This window comes from Cetorhinus maximus, chromosome 26, assembly GCF_964194155.1.
Source record: "Cetorhinus maximus chromosome 26, sCetMax3.hap1.1, whole genome shotgun sequence".
Taxonomy (NCBI): domain Eukaryota; kingdom Metazoa; phylum Chordata; class Chondrichthyes; order Lamniformes; family Cetorhinidae; genus Cetorhinus; species Cetorhinus maximus.
Window position 1 is genome coordinate 13994466 of NC_135904.1, and position 7693 is coordinate 14002158.

A 7693-nucleotide genomic window follows, 5' to 3' on the forward strand; every position below is an offset into this window, starting at 1 on the left:
GAAGTCTTGCTCGCAGACATCCTTGTATTATAGATGTGGGCAACCTGTTGGTGTTGTGCCGACAGCGAGCCCGCCATAGAGCATGGGTGGGAATTTACGGTACCTCCTGCTGGTGGGATTTTCTGGTCCCGTCAAAGCCAATGGACTTTTGAATGGCTTGCTGCATTTTATGGCCCCACCCCCACCATGACAGGGCTGTAAAATCCTGGCCCATGTCTTTGGGGGTGCACCAGCCCAACAGCAGCCTTATATTTATATAGCACCTTTTAGATAAATCAGCGTCCCAAGCGCTTCATTGGAGCACGATAAAGCAAAAATATGACACCAAGCCACATGAGGAAATAATGGGAAGATGGTCAAAAGGGGTCAAAGAGGTAGGTTTGTCAGAAATGCCTTGAAGGAGGAAAGTGAGGTGGAGAGACAGGAAGATTTAGGGAAGGAATTCCAGAACTTGGGGCCCAAGTTGCCAATGGTGGAACGATTAAAATTGGGGATTCTCAAGAGGCCAGAATCCTCTGAGCGCAGATATCCCAGAGGATTGTGGGGTTGGAGAAGACTACAGAGATAGGGAGAGGCAATGCCCTTCAGGAATAAAACTCAGACTGGAAAAGTGGTCAAACCGTGGCTAACAAGAGAAGTTAAAGGTAGTATTAGGTTAAAGGCAGAGGCTTATAATGTTGTCAAAAGAGTAGTAAACCTGAGGATTGGATTTTTTTTTAATTCAGCAATGGATGAAAACAGAATTCATGTAGATAAAATAGAACATGAAAGTAAACCAGTTAGAGACATAAAAACAGATTGTAAAAGTTTCTAAAAGGTATGTGAAATAAAAGATTAGTGAAAGTAAAATGGGTTCCTTGGTGGCAGAGACAGGAAGTAGCAAACTCCTCCCAATCATTAATGCCAGTGCCGTACACAGGAAGAACTTCAGTGTCTTTGAAGTGTTTTCTTTATCCTCCCTTGGAACATTGGCCTTTTGAGAGTTGAGAGAGTTGGCCAGGGAGATGGTTTTTGTCTATCTAAACGCAGTGACCAGTCCACTGGAATTTTGCCTGAATGCTTGTAGTGATGATCCTCCCACTGAATCAAAAGGAGGTGGCAGAGGCATTGCTGATAGAATTCCTCTAGCACTCTTATATGTTGCTGATATATAACTGCCCTGTACACTAGGATGTTTAGTGACTTGCGGAGCTCTTGGTTGTCAAACACTCGCTGCCGTAGTTTGTAGAAGGTTGAACTGGCGCAGCTGATCCAGTGTTCGATCTCCTTGCAGATGGTGGCCTTTGAGAGAGGTGGCTGCTGAGGTATGGGACATGCTCAATATATTTCAGTATCGCTGCTTCAGCATGTATGGGAAATATTTAGTTGACCAGGTGTAGTTCCTTACTGCTATTAACATGCAAACCGGACAACAACTTCCAACAACAACAGTGTATTGGGGATAAATGTGCAAATTAGCAAGGCACTGTCCAAGAGGTGCTCCTCCTCCATAAACTGCAATGTACTGGTATCTCACGAGGAGAATTACATTGAATAGTGTGAATTTGTGGTACATACCTGATTTATACACACTAAACTTACTAATAGTGTCAGCTGATAGCCCGCTTGCCCCTGACCCCACAATGTTATAGGTTCAATTCCCACTCCAGAGCTCAAGCATGAAAATCATAGCTCGTACTCCAAAGCAGTACCAAGGGAGGGATGCACCAATGGAGGTGCTGCCTTTTGGATGAGATGTTAATCTGAGGGCCCATCCGCTTGATTAGGTGATGTAAAAGATCCCATGACATTATTTTGAAGAAGGGCAGGGGAAATATCCCCGGCATCGTGGCCAATATTTAGCTATCAAACAATGTCACAAAAAAATAGATTTTCTGGTCATCATCACATTTCTGTTTGTGGGATTTTGCTCAGTGCAAATTAGCAACAGTATTTCCTACATTACAAAAGTGACTACACTTCAAAAAGTACTTCATTGTTTGTGAAGCACTTTGAGACACCTGGTGGTTGTGACAAGCACTATATAAATGCAAATCTTTCTTTACAGACCAACTTAGGACTTGATCTCTCCAATATAAGCACCCTTTTAATAGAGTGATGAGCCTTAATTACTGAAAGACCTCTACAGTCCTGAAAATGTACTTTACCAAATGTGTTTACCAGATGTTAATTATTGTTGGAGATTTTAAAAACTAAGAAAAGTAAATAAAAAGATTTTTTATTTTACTTTCCACCTCTGTTATCCCTTTCTTAGCCTAATCTTTCCTTCCCTTTCTTTATTTTGCTTTCTGTATCAGATTTGATGGTAGAGAAAGCAAAATAAAGATGGTAACTGACACTTACTGTTCAGATTCTTCAATCTGATTGGCTGCTCAGTATCTTTCCTTCTTGATGCAGGTCCAAGATTCCCTATGGACGGTGATGTGCTTTTTCACTAGTTGGCTGTCGGCAACTTCCAATGCAAAAGTCTGTAGAAAATCTATGGTTGACAAGTTTAAAATTTGCCTGACTGTAAAATCTGACCAAAGTGTTGAGCCTTTCTTTTCAATAAGCATTTTGTCTGGGTGTAAGAACCAACTAGTAACCAATTCAGCGATGTTTAAAAGTCATTTTTTAATGTCAGGTTCTAGGACTCAAGCATGGCGGAGGTGTGAACATCTCTTCATCAGGTGTTAATACGAACATATGAATTAGGAGCAGGAGTAGGCCATTCAGCCTCTGGAGCCTGTGGCACCATTCGATAAGATCATGGCTGATCTGATTGTGGCCTCAACCCCACTTTCCTATCTACCCCCCATAACCCTTGACTCCCTTGTCAATCAAGAACCTATCTAACGCTGCCTTGAATATATTCAATGACCCACTGCTCCAATGCTCTGAGAAAGCAAGTTCCACAGAAACCCAGATGTATTGATGCATCCCCTCATCAACTACCATGCAATCAAAATGGGGTCAGAACGTGTATGGATGCACATTGAGAATTTGCTATATAAATAAAGCAAGTATCTGCTTAAGAGTACAAGCAGCCTCTTTCATGTCTAAATGATTAACAGATGACTGTTTTCCTTGAGAAGGTTGAGAAGAGATTTGATAGAGGCATTCAAAATCATGAGAGGTCTGGACAGAGTAAGTAGGGAGAAATTCTTCCCATTGGTGGAAAGATTGAGAACAAGAGGGCACAGATTTAGGGAACTGGCAAAAGAAGCAACGGTGACATGAGGAAAAACTTGTTCACACAGCAAGTGGTTAGGATCTGGAATGCACTACCATTAATGTTCAATCTCTGTGATCCTTTTAACTTCCCCCATGTTTTAAATGTGCACAAATCCTTTAGTAACAATTGGGGGAAGAACCTTGGTGTGTCAGAAAAGAAGAAAATTCTTTCCTTTCTTGATAAGTTGAGTAATTGCAATGCTTTTCGAGCCAGATTGAAACAGTAAATTTGTTTATTCTAGTTTTAAATGCCGTGCTGCGTTATTTATTTTAATGAAGTCAATGATATAAACATAGTTTCAGTTTCCCATAGCAACTGAGTGACTTTTGACAGTATATCAGACAATTCCAGTAGTTTACAGATCATTATGTGCTTTTGTCAAATTTGATATCACAGGAAAAAATGAATGAAATGATTTAATAGTGCCATGAATTCAATTACTTGTCAAAATAATAATCAGTTTAACTGTTTTCCTGTATACCGCCCCTGACTTTATCAAACAGCAGACTCTCTGGCCCACTGAACTGCACATGTATGTATCACATGTTTCTCACACACATGTTGCATTTCAGATGCCACTTGTCAGACATGTAAAAAAAATAAGAACAGAAAGCAGTCATTTCATGTTCGTTCTTCAGATGTTTGATAAACTGCTCCCCTCCCAATGGCAGAAATCGGGGATTCACAAGCAGCAAAAAGCTGTCCAATTAGCCTCAACACATTCCTTAATCGGTCTGCTCCTCTTTGGGGCATTAAAGGCACAGGACAGGTTATTCTGAGCTCCATCTCAGTAGAGAGAACCTCAAATTGAGCTTTAGACACAGATTAACCATGAACAATGCCATAGGAGTTCAGTAGTTGTGATACAGACTACAACAATAGTTGGAGATTAAGTATTATAGTGCATCAGCCCACTGTTTGCAAGGTTCAAAGTGAGCCTTTACTAATGGAATAAATGTCGACTCTCTCTCTAGATACAAGGATCCTATACTCTCTACTTCCCAGCTTCCAGCATTTGTACCTTCACAGAACAAACCTTCCTACAGATTGACTCTAAATTAGCAGGTCTCACTCTTATATGGGAGCTGGAAGCATCACATTGGTGTAGGAGAGTAGAAAGTCTACAAACATTTTAATCCAACATGGGATGATTTTCAGCACTGCATACCTGAAACACTTGTTCTTATTTAACTTTTCCACAGCAAAGACAGCAATCAGTGGCTCAGGGTTTGTATATGCAGAGAACTTGCTGCAGCCTTGACTCTGAGTTCTGGTTCTGGTTCTGGTAAGGGCCAAAGTTGAGTCCTCTAAACACACAGACGCTGAGCTCCACTACAAACAGAATCAGAAGATTCTACAAAGGGCACACTGTTTACAGAAACAAAAAAATAGAAAACACTGGAACGATCTGTGGAAAGAAGGTAAGTTAATTATTCATTTATAAACCACTCACAAAAATTACAAATGTACAACCAAGGACATACAAGAAAAGACAAAAGCAAAATACTGTGGATGCTGGACATCTGAAATAAAAATAGAAAATGCTGGAAATACTCAGCAGATCTCACAGCATCTGTGGAGAGAGAAACAGTGTGAAAAGATCTTTAGTCCATTCAATCCGTTCCAAACATGTTGTGCATCATAATAATCACACTCCCCAGCTGGAACCATGTGATCTGGAAGAGATTAGAAAGCATAAGAAAACCCAAGGCAATTTTGGAAACAAAATCTGGGAAATTCTTCTCCATCCCCTTGGTCAATCAAAACTGGTTAAGGAGATCATTTTGGATTTGATAATTCCTGGTAGTATCTGGCTTTTGTAAGAGGTGATGTCCGTCCCAGGCAAAAACAGATACAGGTTTCACTTGGAGGAATTCAGCAAGTATCCAACGCACCATAGATCCATGATTCTCTGGAAAAAGAACCATCTCCTGACATCTGGCCTTACACAACTTAATATTGTTGTTCTGATGAAGGGTCATTGACCTGAAATATTAATTGTTTCTCTCCATAGATGCTGCCTGACCTGCTGAGTATTTCCTGCATTTCTTTGTTTTTATTTCAGATTTCCAATATCCACAACATTTTGCTTTTATATTAATATTGTGATCCCTGGTCCTCCCTGACCTGTTTAACAGGAACACTTCATCTTCTAAACGTCAATTGAGTCACCTGTAAGTCTATACTTCTCTAAAGTGCACAGTCCCAGCTTTTTTAGCCTCTGTTCATAACCAGATGCTTCAAACTGGGCTTTAAACCAATGGCCCTACTTTGCACCCTTTCCAATTCCTCGATATCACCCACCATGTGAGGAGACGAAATCGGAACAGAGTACTCCAAATGAGGTCTGACCAAAGACAGGTAGCATGCTGTGTGTTAGTCAAGCATCCTGTTAATACACCCCAACACCCTGTTCACTCTAGTTATAGCTTCACAGAATTACTCACAAATCTTTGGAGAACTAAGTGTTAGATCACCCAGATCTTTCCTCCTCTATTTAGTGTTTTTCCCTGAATGTTGAGTATCCACTCTGCCCACATGCATAACACTGTACTTATCCAAGTTAAACATCATTTGGCACACATGAGCTTAATTTTCCAATACACTGAGATCTATCTGAAACAGACATTCAGACATGTGTTAGATCTGGGTGATCTAACGCTTAGGTCTCCAAAGATTTGTGAGCAATTCTGTGAAGCTATAACTAGAGTGAACAGGGTGTTGGGGTGTATTAGCAGGATGCTTGACTAACACACAGCATGCTACCTGTCTTTGGTCAGATCTCATTTGGAGTACTCTGTTCTGATTTGGCCTCCTCACATGGTGGGTGATATTGAGGAATTGGAAAGGGTGCAAAGTAGGGCCTCTGGTTTAAAGCCCAGTTCGAAGCGCCTGGTTATCAACAAATTTGCAGATCATGACCCCAATGCCTACGTCTAGACAATTAATATAAACGGTAAAGAGCAACAGACCCATCAGTGATCCCCAAAGGACACCATTGGTGACCAGTCTCCAAATAGTTCCAAATCTATCTATAATTACTTTCTGCTGATGTCCTTCCAGATAGTTTCCAATCCAGTTCCTCTGCCACTAATATCAGAGGATTCAATATTTTAATGAAAGTCCCAGAATGCTTAACCTCAACATCATCTCTCTATGTGGAGCAGACACTATACTGCAGTTGCTGTCCCTTCCTTTGAGATACATGGTTTACTAAAACTGAAAGAAACTTACAAAACTTAACTAATAATGTTTCCACCTGTGTCAATTACACACTCCAGTCCCTGTGGTGCCCACTGGTAACAGAAGACCTCAAGCATACTGGCAGACGCCACATGCACCTTCTCAAGGATCACTTGGGCATGGGTAAAGCCCCGGAAGACAGGCAGCTGGTGTGACCCCCTCCCCACCCCCACGCATGGGCTGTGTCCAATCTGGACCTGTGGATAGCCACCTTGGTAATGGTCCAACAGGAGACCCACCAAGACCCACCCCGTCTCACTGCGTAACCAAAAATCAGGAGTTTGGGACTGCAGTGGAACCAAGAATTGAGGAGTAAGCCCTTCAAATAGAAACAGAGGCTACAACCTTTCACATTCAGTTTAAATATGAAATGCAGATTCACCCAGGCTGCAAAAATTACAGGTGGGGCTACCTATACTCTATTCGATTGCTGCCTCTAGACATGTGTCACCATGAGCCTAATTTGGCAATGTCTTGGGACTCCAGACAGGTGCCATTTGGAGCAGGTAATCCAAGTTTCCCAGAAACCAAAACATGTTCTGTCTTTTCTCCGTAAACAATAATAGAACCCTCGATTCCCTTAAGATGTGTGTGTAGTAATTGCTCCATGGAAAACAAGCATTAACTTGCATAATATTTTGCACATCTGACTATTCAGGGAGCAGTAATTCTGGCAGAGCAGGGTTCAGCCAGCAGAGATGGCATTGAATACAGTTGATGGCGTTTTGTTCTTGGGAAATGCCAATAGCCTGGTGAAGCCAGTTCTGTTTCTTCAGTTGGTGCTGCACAACACTGTTGAACTCAACAAATGTCAGCATGTGGGCAGAGGAGGGCGATGATGAACTGCACACAGGCCGATCGAAGTGATGTTCCTGTTGGTATTTGGAAGAACCCAAGGTGGTAGAACTGAGGGTGCCACCCAAATGTTGAACTGTTCCAGGAGATGATCCTGATCTGAATCTTAGCAACTCAGTAGCTTACATCAGAAAGGGAGGCCATTTGGCCCATCAAGCCTGTGCTTGCTATTTGTTAGAGTAATTGAAACCTAATCCTAGTACCCTGTTATTTCCTCATAATTATGTCTTCTTTTGCTTCATGACTTATCTACCCTTCCTTTAAAGGATAGAATGGTCTCTGTGCCAACTACATCCTGTGCAAAGCACGCCACAGTCCAACAGCACGCAATGTAAATTGTGCTAAATTCCCTCCCATTTTAAATTGATTACTCTTCCCAAC